The sequence below is a fragment of the Triturus cristatus genome, chromosome 2_2 (genome assembly GCF_964204655.1).
Source record: "Triturus cristatus chromosome 2_2, aTriCri1.1, whole genome shotgun sequence".
NCBI classification, from domain to species: Eukaryota; Metazoa; Chordata; class Amphibia; order Caudata; family Salamandridae; genus Triturus; species Triturus cristatus.
The window spans coordinates 964,461,768-964,475,338 of NC_140582.1; the positions used below are offsets into that span (position 1 = coordinate 964,461,768).

The following is a 13,571-nucleotide window of genomic DNA, read 5'->3' on the forward strand; positions in this document are numbered from 1 at the left end:
GCCACGCTGCTAGTGCGCATGTGTGAGTACGTACTGATGTCAAATGCCATCCCGCGCACCTACTTTTTGTATCACACCAACAATATACCACTCCAAACCGCTAAAAAGATAATTAGACAAGTAAACACTATATGTTAAAAGGAACCATAAAAAAACATACAAAAAGATCTTTTTATTGAACAGCCTATTCTCCCTCATAGAGGTTGACAGTCAAGGTCATATTGGCATGAAAAATTTAATAAATCTTAGTGCCGTGACACAATTGTAACAGTGTATGTATGTATAGATCCAACATATTACAATTTAATAACATATGTCACAGTTCGTGATTACCATTGTGATGGAAACAGTTGTCTACCTAGTTGTGGAAAGGGCAGTGAACAGTCGTGTAAAGCTTTAAGGCAGTCAAAGGATATGTATATATATATATATATATATATATATATATATATATATATATATATATATATATATACACCATTGTGGAAAAGAACACTTGTATACTAAATACTGCACCACGGTATCTTATTGTTCATTGTTCAAGCTGGTGCGATGACTAGCCAGTCTGAACACCCAGCGTTGTTCACGATGAAATAAAATAGCATCCAGAGGCCCCATCCCTCTATGGTAGTAAGGTTTATCTAGGACTACCCATCGGATGTCCTCCTCCGTGTGGCCAGTGTACAAGAAGTGACGTGTTAGTTTAGTGTTGGATTTTTTGCATTTAATTGAACTCCTATGTTCTATCATTCTCGTTTTTACTTTGCGCGTGGTTATGCCAACATACATCAGGTCACAGGGACACCTGATGAGGTCCACCACTGCCTCTAGGTTACAATTAGTGTGATGAGACAAAATCCAAGGTGTTTTGAGACCCAATTCTAATTGAGTACTCCGTGTTGTAAGATGGCATACCACACATGAACCACACGGGAAGAGGCCCCATACTGGCAGACCCTTTCAGATGGTACGTGGCAGGCCTGCCGTTCGGTATTGTCGTAGTCTAGTGTGCACCAGGATGTTACCCAGATTCGAGCTCCATTTAAAAGCAAAAAAGGGTTTCTCACAAAATTTGTTGCCCTTGTTAAGAATGTGCCAGTTTAAGTTAACAGCTTTCTTAATAGTATCGTTCAGATGGCACCAGGCAGGTCGCTCCCCCCATCCGCCACGCAGCCCCCTGTGGGTTGAACCTCCGTTGCCGCTTTTGCCACCTGACTGCTCGCTCCCTCTTTTATTCTGTACCCCTGCGCTTGGCTTTCTGTGCCACTTTATTTTTTCATTCTGTGCCCCTGTGTTTTGCCTTCTGTACCCCTGTGCTCTGTTGTCCCTCTCCCGCTGTCTTTTCCCGCCATTTTTTCCCCAGGTTTTCCCCCGCCGCTGAGCCCCTGCGGCCCCGCCCCCTTCACTCCCATTGGCCGCCCCGCTCCCACCTCCCAGCTGCTCCTCCCTCCCTCTGCCCTCATATGGGGGCCGCAAAGCGGTGGTAGAGAGTGACCTTTGACCCTGTCACCAGGCAGGTCGCTCCCCCCATCCGCCACGCAGCCCCCTGTGGGTTGAACCTCCATTGCCGCTTTTGCAGACTGACTGCTCGCTCCCTCTTTATTCTGTACCCCTGCGCTTGGCTTTCTGTGCCACTTTGTTTTTCCATTCTGTGCCCCTGTGTTTTGCCTTCTGTACCCCTGTGCTCTGTTGTCCCTCTCCCGCCGTCTTTTCCCGCCGTTTTTTCCCCGGGTTTTCCCCCGCCGCTGAGCCCCTGCGGCCCGCCCCCTTCACTCCCATTGGCCACCCCGCTCCCACCTCCCAGCTGCTCCTCCCTCCCTCTGCCCTCATAGAGGCCGCGAAGCGGCCGCGCAGCGGACGCGTGCAGCGGGCGCGTGCAGTGGGCGCGCCGCTGGCGTGCCGAAGGCGCACCTAAGGCAAGCCCGTCTGCGCCTGGAACGCACCCAGCACCAGAACCCCTGGACCCCGCACCCCCCGCAACACCAGACTGCACTACGACGCAAGCACCCTCCACGCTCTCAACACCAGACGAGACCACCCGTGCTACCGGGCCACCCCGAAACGCACCAAGGGGCCTTTCACCTGCCGGAACTGCAGATTCACCAGCATCCAACCCTCCACACCACCAGCCAGAGAACCCAAGCACCTCCGCTGCATCCTCCTCAACACCCGCTCCGCTCGCAAGCACGCAATCGAACTCTGGGACCTCCTACACTCCACCGCCCCTGACGTCGCCTTCCTGACGGAGATCTGGCTGAACGCCACCTCAGCACCAGACATCGCCATAGCCATCCCACAGGGCTACAAGATCTCCCGCAGAGACCGCACCAACGGAGACTCCATCAAAATCTCAACGAACACCGATGACACCCTCACCACTGCCGAGCACATGCACTTCCAGATCCACACCGACCCCAACACCACCCTCAGAGGAACTCTCATCTACAGACCTCCCGGACCCCGCCCACAGTTCAGTGACACCATCGCCGACCTCATCAGCACCCACGCCCTCGCTTCCACGGACTACATCCTCCTCGGGGACCTGAACTTCCACCTCGAGAACAACAACCACACCAACTCCACCGCCCTGATCGACCACAGATGCGTCCACTTCACCTTCAAAAAACCCACCACACACCACCGCACCCAACAGCTACCACGCCGCTGCTGGGGCAAGGTCACCGAGGACCAACTGACTACCGCCCTCGCCCTGAGACCACCCACCGACCCCACCGACCCAGACACCGCCGCGACCAACCTCACACAGTGGATCAACAACTGCGCCAACACCCTCGCCCCTCTCAAGACCTCTACAACCAACCACACCAACAAGAAAGCCGCCTGGTTCACCGAGGACCTCCGGATCTCCAAGCACACCTGTCGGAAGCTGGAGAAGAAATGGCTCCACGACCGAACACCAGACAACCACACAGCCCTCAAGAGCGCCACCCGCAGATATCACCAACTCATCAGGACCGCCAAGAAGACCGCCTTCAAGGACCGCCTAGACAACAACGCACACAACACCAAAGAGCTCTTCAGCATTGTGAAAGAACTCTCCAACCCCAGCTCCAACACCAACGACATCCCGCCATCTCAAGACCTGTGTGACTCCCTGGCCACCTTCTTCCACCGCAAGATCATCGACATCCACAACAGCTTCAACTCCGACTCCCCCGCACCCACCACCGAGTCCACCACCCCTGCGACTACCACTCGCACCAGTCGCCTGACCGTCTGGTCCAGCGTCAGCGACGAAGACACCATCAAAACCATTAACTCCATCCACTCCGGATCCCCATAGGACCCCTGCCCTCACCACGTCTTCAACAAAGCCAGCGCAACCATCGCACCCCACCTCCAGAAAACAATCAACTGTTCCTTCGAGACAGCAACCTTCCCAGAAAGCTGGAAGCACGCCGAGATCAACGCCCTTCTGAAGAAGCCCAAGGCGGACCCCAAGGACCTCAAGAACTTCCGGCCCATCTCTCTGCTCCCTTTCCCGGCAAAAGTGACTGAGAAGATTGTCAACAAACAGCTGACCTGCTACCTCAAAGTTAACAAAATCCTGGTCCCTTCCCAATCCGGTTTTCGCAGCAACCACAGCACCGAGACCGCCCTCATCGCCGCCACTGACGACATCCGGAACCTGATGGACAAAGGAGAAACAGCCGCCCTCATCCTCCTGGACCTATCAGCAGCCTTTGACACGGTCTGCCACCGCACCCTACCAGCACGCCTCCATGACGCCGGTATCCAAGAGAAGGCCCTGGCCTGGACCACATCCTTCCTCTCCGGCAGAACCCAGAGCGTCCGCCTCCCACCCTTCCGCTCCAAAACCACCAAGATCATCTGCGGCGTCCCACAGGGATCTTCCCTCAGCCCGACGCTGTTCAATATCTACATGGCCCCCCTCGCCCCGTCGCACGACAACACAACCTCAACATCATCTCCTACGCCGACGACACCCAGCTGATCATATCCCTCACCGAAGATCCCCACACCGCCAAAGCTAACCTCCACAGAGGAATGAAGGCCGTAGCCGACTGGATGAAGGACAGCAGACTGAAGCTGAACTCAGACTAGACAGAGGTCCTCATTCTCGGACCCACCCCATCAGCCTGGGACGACTCTTGGTGGCCCACGTCACTAGGCACAGCCCCGGAACCCACAGACCACGCACGCAACCTGGGGGTCATCCTCGACTCCACTCTCTCCATGACCAGGCAAGTTAACGCCGTCTCCGCGTCCTGCTTCAACACCCTCCGTATGCTCCGCAGGATCTTCAAATGGATCCCCATCGACACGAGAAAAACCGTTACCCAGGCCCTCATCACCAACAGACTCGACTACGGGAACGCCCTCTACTCAGGAACTACAAACATGCTCCTGAGACGACTCCAACGCATCCAGAACGCCTCGGCCCGACTCATCCTCGACGTCCCCCGCCGCAGCCACATCACACTCCACCTGAGAGGCCTGCACTGGCTCCCCGTCAACAAAAGGATCACCTTCAAGCGCCTGATCCACGCACACAAAGCACTGCACAACACCGGACCCACCTACCTCAACAACCGACTCAGCTTCCACACCCCCACCCGAAGCCTCCGCTCAGCCAACCTCGCCCTGGCCACAGTCCCTCGCATCCGAAAAACCACCGCCGGTGGCAGATCCTTCTCCTACCTCGCCGCCAAGACCTGGAACACTCTCCCCACCATCCTACGACAGACCCAGGACCTGCTGGCCTTCAGAAGACTCCTCAAGACCTGGCTCTTCGACCAGTAGCACCCCTCCCTCCCCAGCGTCTTGAGACCCTCTCGGGTATGTAGCGCACTTTACAAATGCAGTGATTGATTGATTGATTACACAGACCAACCGATCAGAAGGGGTCTTGGGGTAAGACTCTAAGAGAGCATCCCAGTTGTTATTACGGGCCCTCTTGTAGGCTTGGCGTATCAAGGAGGCCGGATATTGTACCACATAGTGCAGGGTTTGCGAAGGTTAATTTTATTGTTGTTCCATGTTGTCCTGTGGTACCGAATCCAGCTGTGATTTTGTTTCAGATTCCTAGTGAGACCGAGTGGCTCTCTGACACTGATTTGAGTCAAGCCTTCTTTTCTATACCATTGCATAAGGATAGTCAGATTATTTTCCCTTTTGGTTTCAGCAGTTCTGTTTTGGCATGGTGCTGAGTCCCACAAAGGTATAACGAGAGTCCATTAATCTTTAATCAGATACTCAAAAAGAATCTGGAGTCCCTGGTGATGCTTTATCCCTCAATCCTAGTCCGATACATTGATACTGGTGCCGACAAATATACAGAAGGCTTGTAAAAGAGACACAATTCTCTGTTGAACCACTTAGCTGAGAATGGATGTAAAGTGTCTCCAACCATACTGCAGTACTGTAAGACAGAACTCCTGAATTTAGGACAACGCGGAATATGTCATTGAAAATTCAGATGCCACAAACTGCAATCTGTTGTTAACACCAGTTGATTCTTGGGAGGAAGCTAAGAGGTTACATGAAAAAGTGCCAGAAGCAAAACAGCAAGGTTGGATCAGAGCAGGTTGTGTCAAAAGAAATGAGGATGACAATTGGTGTTTTCAGGAGATGGAAGACTTGTGTTGCCAGATAGTTTGTTACCATCCATCATTGCAAGACATTATCATGGACCTGCACATGTAGGGAGAGATGCTGTGGTGCGCCTGTTTAGACAAACGTGGGTTAACTGCAGATTTAGATTCATGGCTGAAAGTTTGTGTCACCGGTTTGTTGTGTGCAAACAGCAGAATGTAGGAAGAACAGCAGTAACACTGAGTCACATAGGGAGATCAGGAGGGTCCTTCCACAGATTGAGATGCCTGTGTGCTGTGTGTATCTTTTCACAGTGGGTTGAAGGTTACCCGACTAGGAGGAAAGAGAGTCTCACAGTGGCTAAGTTGTTGTTGAAGGAGTTAATACTGTGTTTTGGTTTCCCGACTTCTTTGGAGTCAGACCAATGAACTCATTTTAATAATGAGGTTCTGACGATGTTAAGTGCAGCATTGCAAGTCGAACAGAGGCTCTACTGCAGTTACGAAGCAGATGATTCTGGAATTATGGATCAAGTCAATGGTACTTTGAAATCCAGATTGGCTAAAGTGTGTGCTTTAACATTTCTAAAATGGCCTGATGCATTTCCCCTTGTACTAATGAGTCTACGCAGTACTGCAGATAGGACAGGATTGCCTCCCCATGACATCATCAAAGGAAGGACCATGAGACTGCCAACTCTGCCTGCGAATGCACTTCTAACCATTACAGATAACATGAATCTTGATTACTGCAAAGGACTGGCTGATGTGGTGTGTTATGTGTCTCACAAGGTCAGAGAGGCTACAGCCCCACCTCAGCAGAAACAGTGCCATGATCTCAGTCCCAGCAACTGGGTTATGGTGAAGAAGCACCTGCGCAAGTCGTGCTTAGACCCTAGGTGGCGTGGCCCGCACCAAGTGATATTGACCCCCACAACTGCTGTGAAGTGTGGAGATCTCTCTAATTAGGTACACGCTGCTCATGCATGCAGAGTCCCTTGTCCCCTTGATTATTTCACAGCACCTGTTCCTGATGTGCTGGGCGTTACAGTGAGACAGAGGGAGCAGGTTAGACAAGCTGTGGGGGACCCACAAGAAGTTGGGACAGCACTTGTTCTCCCTGAGGGGGTTCTGAGCGAGTCAACAGTTGAAGTCGGTACAGAAGGGTCTCATCCTGAAGTGTTGACTGCACGAGATGCAGACCCTGGCAAAGGGCCTAGTGCAGTAGAAACACGCGTTATACCTGGAGACCTGTGGTGAATATGACAGGAAAGAGGGAGATGCCGTCTGTCTGAAGTGCATACACCGCACACTATTCCAGAAGATACTGAAGGATTGGCCTAAGTGACAGTGATGAAGAAGGGTCAACAGTGAACAGATCAAAGAGAGCTATAGTACCCTGTCAGAGATAGTCTTCACCTGAACGGACTTACCTAGCAGTCAATGCCTTGGGAGAGCATTTTTCACCTTTTGCTATAACAATTCACATCCAATTTAGCCTCCATGAACTGAATCCTGTGGCTGAACTGAGTTATTGAAATTGCAAAGCCACCAAATAGACTGAGTCAATTTATCCTGGAAGTGATTATTAGTGCAGCTAGAACTGCTCATTTATTAGAGACACAACTTAATAGATTTGCTCAAACTACAAAGAAGAGTACCAAGGCCTGAGTTGGTGAAGGGGCGTAAGGCTGTCCCTTAGAAGAACACGGATTAGGGGTAAGGAAGTCTCATGAAGATCATTGTACAAATCTTACTGCAAATTAAATTTGAATTTTGCTTTGCTATTTGTGCAAGTAGAACCTAACTGCAAGTACTGTCCTGCAATCTTCTAGTTAAACGGTCTGTCACCAAAGAACTCATGGAGTTTAATGCAACCACTAATAGACGTAGCTGCATATGTGTAGGTGTATTTGTTGGTGTGACTTTAGTGCTAATTACTTTGCTTGTAATTTTAAGCTTACCCCATCCTTAACATGTAGAAGAGCTTAGATCTACTCATGCCTAAAACACCATTTTCTACTGACAACAGTTTACCTGCAATAGATGAGAAAGAATTACATGTAGATTCTTCTAGAGGAGATTATTAATGGAATGTTTATTAAAATTTTCTTTAAGAATATGTTCACATTACTGTTAGAGATTGCTACGTTTGCATGCAATTACCTGCATCAGTTGCTAAGGGGATAACATGTCATCACCTCCCTTGGCATATGGAGTTAATAGTAGCTTATGTTGAGCTTATTCTATGGAAAGGGTCATTTCTAATATTATTTTTCGAATCATGACTTGGTCTTTTCAGAAGTTCCTGTGCTGAAGCACTTAAATCGACAACCTGATGCTAACAACATTGAGAAAGTGGGACATTTCTTTAGGCCCACCATGACATTAGATACAGTTTATGCACATAGACACAACTTAACCTGCTCTTTGACAGGTGTTGAAAAGAAATTCATAGATTCAGTAGAAGACAGACAAAGAGATATATTAGCTAAAGCACCAAATCACACAAAAGTGCCGTAATGGGCTAAAGACAAAAGTGAGCATAGGTTAGTGGAAAACATGGCTGCATTAGCTTTAGATTGGCAACATAAAGGGACCTTATGCATATTCATTAGCAAATCCACAACTGACATGAATTTTGAAGGTAATCATGGATGTTATCATACTTTTGAAGTTTGAGGGAATTGGGGATTATACCTAGATGAAGCAGATCCTGCATTTCCTGGAGTCTATTACATTTGTGGGAAAAATGCATTTTACAGGTTACCCAATAGATGGTATGGAACATGGTATATGGGGATAGTTTTCCAAAGCGTTATGTGGGACAATATGATGATTCAACAAGGGAACAACGTGAGAACGAAAAGACGTACTAGTACTAGTGAAATTGTAGGAAACATCTTTGGTGCATTGAAACCATCGGTAGGAGTGTTACTCAACTCACACAAGATTAGAAAGCTTTCTAATATAGTTGATAAGTTATCCACTGGTACAGCTGGAGGATTTTTTAGTTAGTTTAGCCATCAGAACCATGGTTTTGCACAATCGACTTGCATTAGACGTTCTTCTAACAAAAGAAGGCGGATAAAAGTTCAACAATGTTGTACCTACATTCCAGATGTGAGTAAGGATTTGAAAAAATACATTAGCAACATTATCGACTTAAAGAAAGATTTGAAAGGGTTAACAGCAACAGGTCCCTGGAAAGCAATGGGGAATTGATTTCTGCTATAGGAGGATGGTTTGAAAAGAAAAGCCACGTAAAGTGGCCTTGTAATTATGCTGCAGCACATTGCGCCACCTAAACGTCAAAAAAATGCCTCTCCTGCGATGCAAAAGTGCTGCTAGGGACGAGCTAATGAGGCCCTGAGTCTTCGACTTGTGTTTCAATTGCAACTCCATTCGGTGTGCAATAAATCACACAATTCATTTCGCAGAGCAGTTAGGAGTCCAACATGCTCCCAGGTCTTAAATCACACAAAATGCAGTGATGCTTATTATCCATTTGTCCTGCTTTAACTGGGATATCTGTTGTAACCTGATTAACAATGCATTTATTACTGATCCCTACAGCTTGGACTTCTCTTCCTGAAAGGGGTAGGTTTCGAACTTCCACAGAAAGAACTGTAGAATGGAGGCCCCTGTCTCAATTACAAATGAAACAGGGTGGTTATTGACTTCACCATCAATGTATGGGCAACTCTGGCCTACCTCTAAGAGTGCTCCAAGTAAGCAATCTTCTTCCCCCTTCAAGCATCATCACTGTGAATTAGAACCTGAAGAAAACTGAGAAGAATCATTACTCAGAATCAGTGGATTCTGTTGGTACCCTTGACTATGTGGCATTTTATTTTTGATGTTTTTCTACATTACTGAGGATGATGGCATGCTCGTGCGAAATATTTTGGTCTGCACAAAAGTCAATTGGGTTGCAACCATGGACAGTGTATTTTTCTGCATCTCATCTGAGGAAAAAACTCAGTCTGGATTCCACTGGATTTTGTCTGCATTCCTGCTTCTAATGCCAAATGTTACCACGGAAGTGACAAGCAGTAGTCCTCATCAATGTTCCAACATTTGTATTCAGTCCAGTATTATTTGCCATTCTCTTTTCACTACCTTACAATTGCATTGATCTACTTTGCATTCTCACACCCTGCATTTGAGCCATTCCACATTTGAGCCATTCCATTCATTCCAGCTTTTCCAGATTGAAAAATAACCCATGTCTGAACTCATCAACTGATTTTGGGCATTTCTCTCAAAGTGCTTTGCCTGAGCAACCATCAGCTTCTTCTTGGTTCTCTTCTGCTTCGTATCAAACCAATCACTACTATATTCAGCCAGCTTCAAGATCTCATCAATACATTTTGAATGCCAACATATTCCCCTTTTTTGTGTATGACTGCTCAGATCTGGACCCAAGCCAAAAGAAAACCACTGACACCATGTTTCTCAAGGTCATCAACTCCACTGTGCCTCTTGAAAATCTGCATGAGCCTCTCCTAAGAAGCATGAACTGACTTGTTTGGTTCTTGTGAAGTTTCTTTTTCAAATGTTTAATCATCTGTCTGAATTAGTTAGCAAACTCCTCAGAAGGAGCAATATTAGGAGCAACCTTAGCTGGTTCTTCAGTTGGTCAAGCAACAGCAATTTTACATTCAGACCACAAGTCATTAGGTATGACAATCTCAAATAAAGAAATCAAATCAGTCCATGGCATCAGTGAAACCATTTTCATTCTTTGAACCTCCTTGTACCACCTTTCAGGCTTGTCTCATAGTTTCTGAACATTTGTAGTAAAATCTTAAAGATAAGCTCTCGTCCATGGCACATGCACTAAATTTCTCCCATGTACTTATTTCAATGGAAATTCCAAAACAGGTCTTGATCCCTCTTCTGATATCACTAACTTATCACTTTGAATTGTTCCCTGATTCCTTCACTTTCTTTCTACTTGTTGTTTCCCTCTTCCATCGTTCTCAGTATTTGTTGAAAGCACTGCATTCCCTTGTCTTCTCAATTAAATTTTTAATGTGGGCTCTTAAAGTCATCAAACCAAGTCAACTCCATTTTATTATTCTTTCTCACATTTTTCATTTTTGTCAGCTTCGCATTCATCAGCTCATTCTTCTAATTTGTCATGCGCCTCATTTGCACATCTGACTGCTTCTTTGATCAAATACTTTATTTCATCAACATTGTATGACAATAGCCAACCAGATCAATTGTTCTTTGCAACATTTTCCCAAATTCAATGTTTATAAGGTCTACATTAATAGTTCTTTCTTTCAGAGTCTCTTCTACCATGACTGTAGTAACAGGTGGATCAATTTGAACATGAGAAACAACTGGGCTAACTTTGCTAGCATTTGGGAATGTTGTCATTACAATTTTGGGTGGAGCAATTACTCTGATGCTAACAACAGCTGTAGGCAGACTCTGCATTTGTACTGCTGCATTATCCCCTGCTGTTCCCATATCTAGTACCGAACCAAGACCCGCACCACTTTCCTGTGCTCTGCTGGTATGTGGAGGAGTTCTGGATTTCAAAAGGTCAATCTTTAGAAATTATCCTCCTCATCTGAATCATGATTTTGTTCTTTCCCCTCATTAGTTTTCCTTCTGTCTTCAGTTTCTTTAATCATTGCAGGAAAAACATTCACACCGACCATCATATCTTACCTCCAGCATTTCTCCTATTGAGCCCACTTATTCTCTAAACACTGTCTAAAATAACCCTTCACCTGCTTTGTCATTTTCTTTCTTTTTCTGTAGCTATTGGTCCCATTTGTTTAATGCCTCAAACTGTATAGGTCTAGGCAACTGCTTCTTTTCATTCATTGTTTGTCTCAAGAAATCTAGCTTTCCACTATTAAAGGTGAAAGGGCCAGGCCCGTAAACTCTGGACCTATTCTAGATACACAATCTGATGGTTCTTTATAGCAGCATGTAAGTGTGGAGGGGAGAAAGCTCATTATTACTACCAATCAATTAAACAAGAATTCTCTTGGACACATAGTAACCACAGGCAACTATGCAGGGTTAGTTGATTTATTACAAAGCCAATAACAACTAGACATAAAAACACCTTAAGACAAGAGTGTACAAATACACCGGAATTAGCATAAAGCCAAATCTTTGTATCCAATTGAGACGATGTAGCATAAGTAAGACAATTAATTCAAGAAATAAAATGTAGAGGATCAGAAAGCATGAGTCTAAATTTCCCTGCATCGAGGGTTGATGAGTAAAAAGCATTAATCTATCCCTGCTCTAGCACCAATTTGACATCCCTATTTAAGCATTTTCAGGAGGAAGGATAAAAAGGTGTCAGCATGTGGAGTCTTCCTAAGAAGCTTCTACACCATGAATTGGTCATTTAGCATAAAGCTACCAAGACAGAGCTTGTTCTAAGATGCTCTCTCCGAAGGCAAGGAAAAAGTGGGCGCTTTCCCTACTCCCAACATCGCATTATTGTAGGTAACTTTCCCAGAATGAATTGCGGATCCCCTCATCTGCTTTGGGTACAATCTTGAAGGTAACTTTCCATGGGACAATGGTGTTCTTTACTTGTAACAGTTTGTCCTTGGTTCCCAGGCCTTCTCCTGTGTGAAGCACAACGGCCTTCCTTCATCGACTCAAGCCACACGATTGTAACTTCTTCTCTCCTTGCCTGACAAGTAAGACAAAGACATTATTTTAGCTAACAAGAGCGCTTCTTTAACCTGCAACACAAAACGTGAGAAGGAACTAATTCCACAGCACACATGAAATTCAACTGTTAATTCTAAAGCAAGAGTTTCCAGGGAACTGCATTTCAGGCCTATGAAATTCAGCTAACATATGAAAACAGCATGTGAGCTTTTATGAATTGCATAAGAAATAAGGCACATTCAATTAATGCATTTACCTACACGAAAAATGACATGATTAATAAACAGCTTTAGTACATGAATAATTGTCAGTTTCACAACACAAGTTCTACACGTTAATGTTTCCTGCTAGTTATTTTCACCTTCTACATTTAATTCTCTGTGTTCCTTTAAATGGCCTAAGCACATTACGTTTCTGATTAATACTTTTTAAAATTCTAAGACCTCACGTTAACGCGTCAAAAGATCATATGCAGGTGCACTCTACACATGTGATAATAATGCACCCCTACAAATAGAACGTGATTTCCGCTACATCAAAGGTACTTTCTAAAGGAAATTGTAAGTCTTCATCCATAGAAGAATAGTCATGACATTCAAAAATATAGGTACACGTATGGAACCCAAAGTTTGTCAGTAGTTCATATGTAGGTGTTCCCTCTGCAAGTAATTTCTGACCCTCAATAGAAGGTACAACATAATTTGTAGGCTTTTTCAATACAGCACCCATTATATTTTGCTCTAAGTGATATAAAAGATCACATAAAACAGCTCAATCTATCACAATGCAGCTCCATTAGAAACCAACTAATGACAGCATCTGAGAGCCTTCATGGCATTGCCTCTGTACGAGAGAGAGAGATAGATAGATAGATAGATAGATAGATAGATAGATAGATAGATAGATAGATAGATAGATAGATAGATAGATAGTAACTTAATTAATCATTAGTTCCTGTTATCTTAATTTCCTGCCTCCTTTGTTTTCTTTGGAAGTGTGTTGCATTGCCAGAGGTTGGCCATGTGCGGTGCTTAACTTGCTTAACTTGCTTAAGGCTGAGCTGGAGTACATTTGAGTTTGTTTTGGCACCTTTGTGAATTCAAATGGTATTAGCATGTCCCTCCCAACTCCCTCCTTAAATTTATCTATGCCCCTTCCATTTAGTTATTCTGTTCTCCCATTTTGCCAACACTCTCCCAGTCCCTCTCATATTCACAACTAAACTATATACCTCTATGTGTGGAGACCTCTACCACAAAGAAGGAGATCTCTGTACAGAAAAGGTAGGAGAGGTGGAGACCTCTGATGCTAGGTTTGTGAATTGCATTCTATAGT

The 13,571-nt window shown here is 45.6% G+C and overlaps 1 protein-coding gene and 1 long non-coding RNA gene across 7 annotated transcripts in view; one reads left to right on the top strand and one right to left on the bottom strand.

The window, feature by feature from the left end:
* Positions 1–13,571, top strand: part of LDB2 (LIM domain binding 2) — a 1,323,491-nt gene that overhangs the window by 1,305,763 nt on the left and 4,157 nt on the right. The gene's annotated exons all lie outside the window — the stretch shown is intronic.
* Positions 10,756–13,571, bottom strand: part of LOC146863005 (uncharacterized) — a 429,804-nt gene continuing 426,988 nt past the window's right edge. For 2 of the 3 annotated variants that reach the window (XR_014978203.1, XR_014978204.1), the window contains one exon: positions 10,889–12,255. This is a non-coding gene — a long non-coding RNA (uncharacterized LOC146863005). Of the gene's footprint in view, positions 12,256–13,571 lie in introns of all 3 variants that reach the window. The other variant, XR_014978205.1, reaches the window with a different exon arrangement.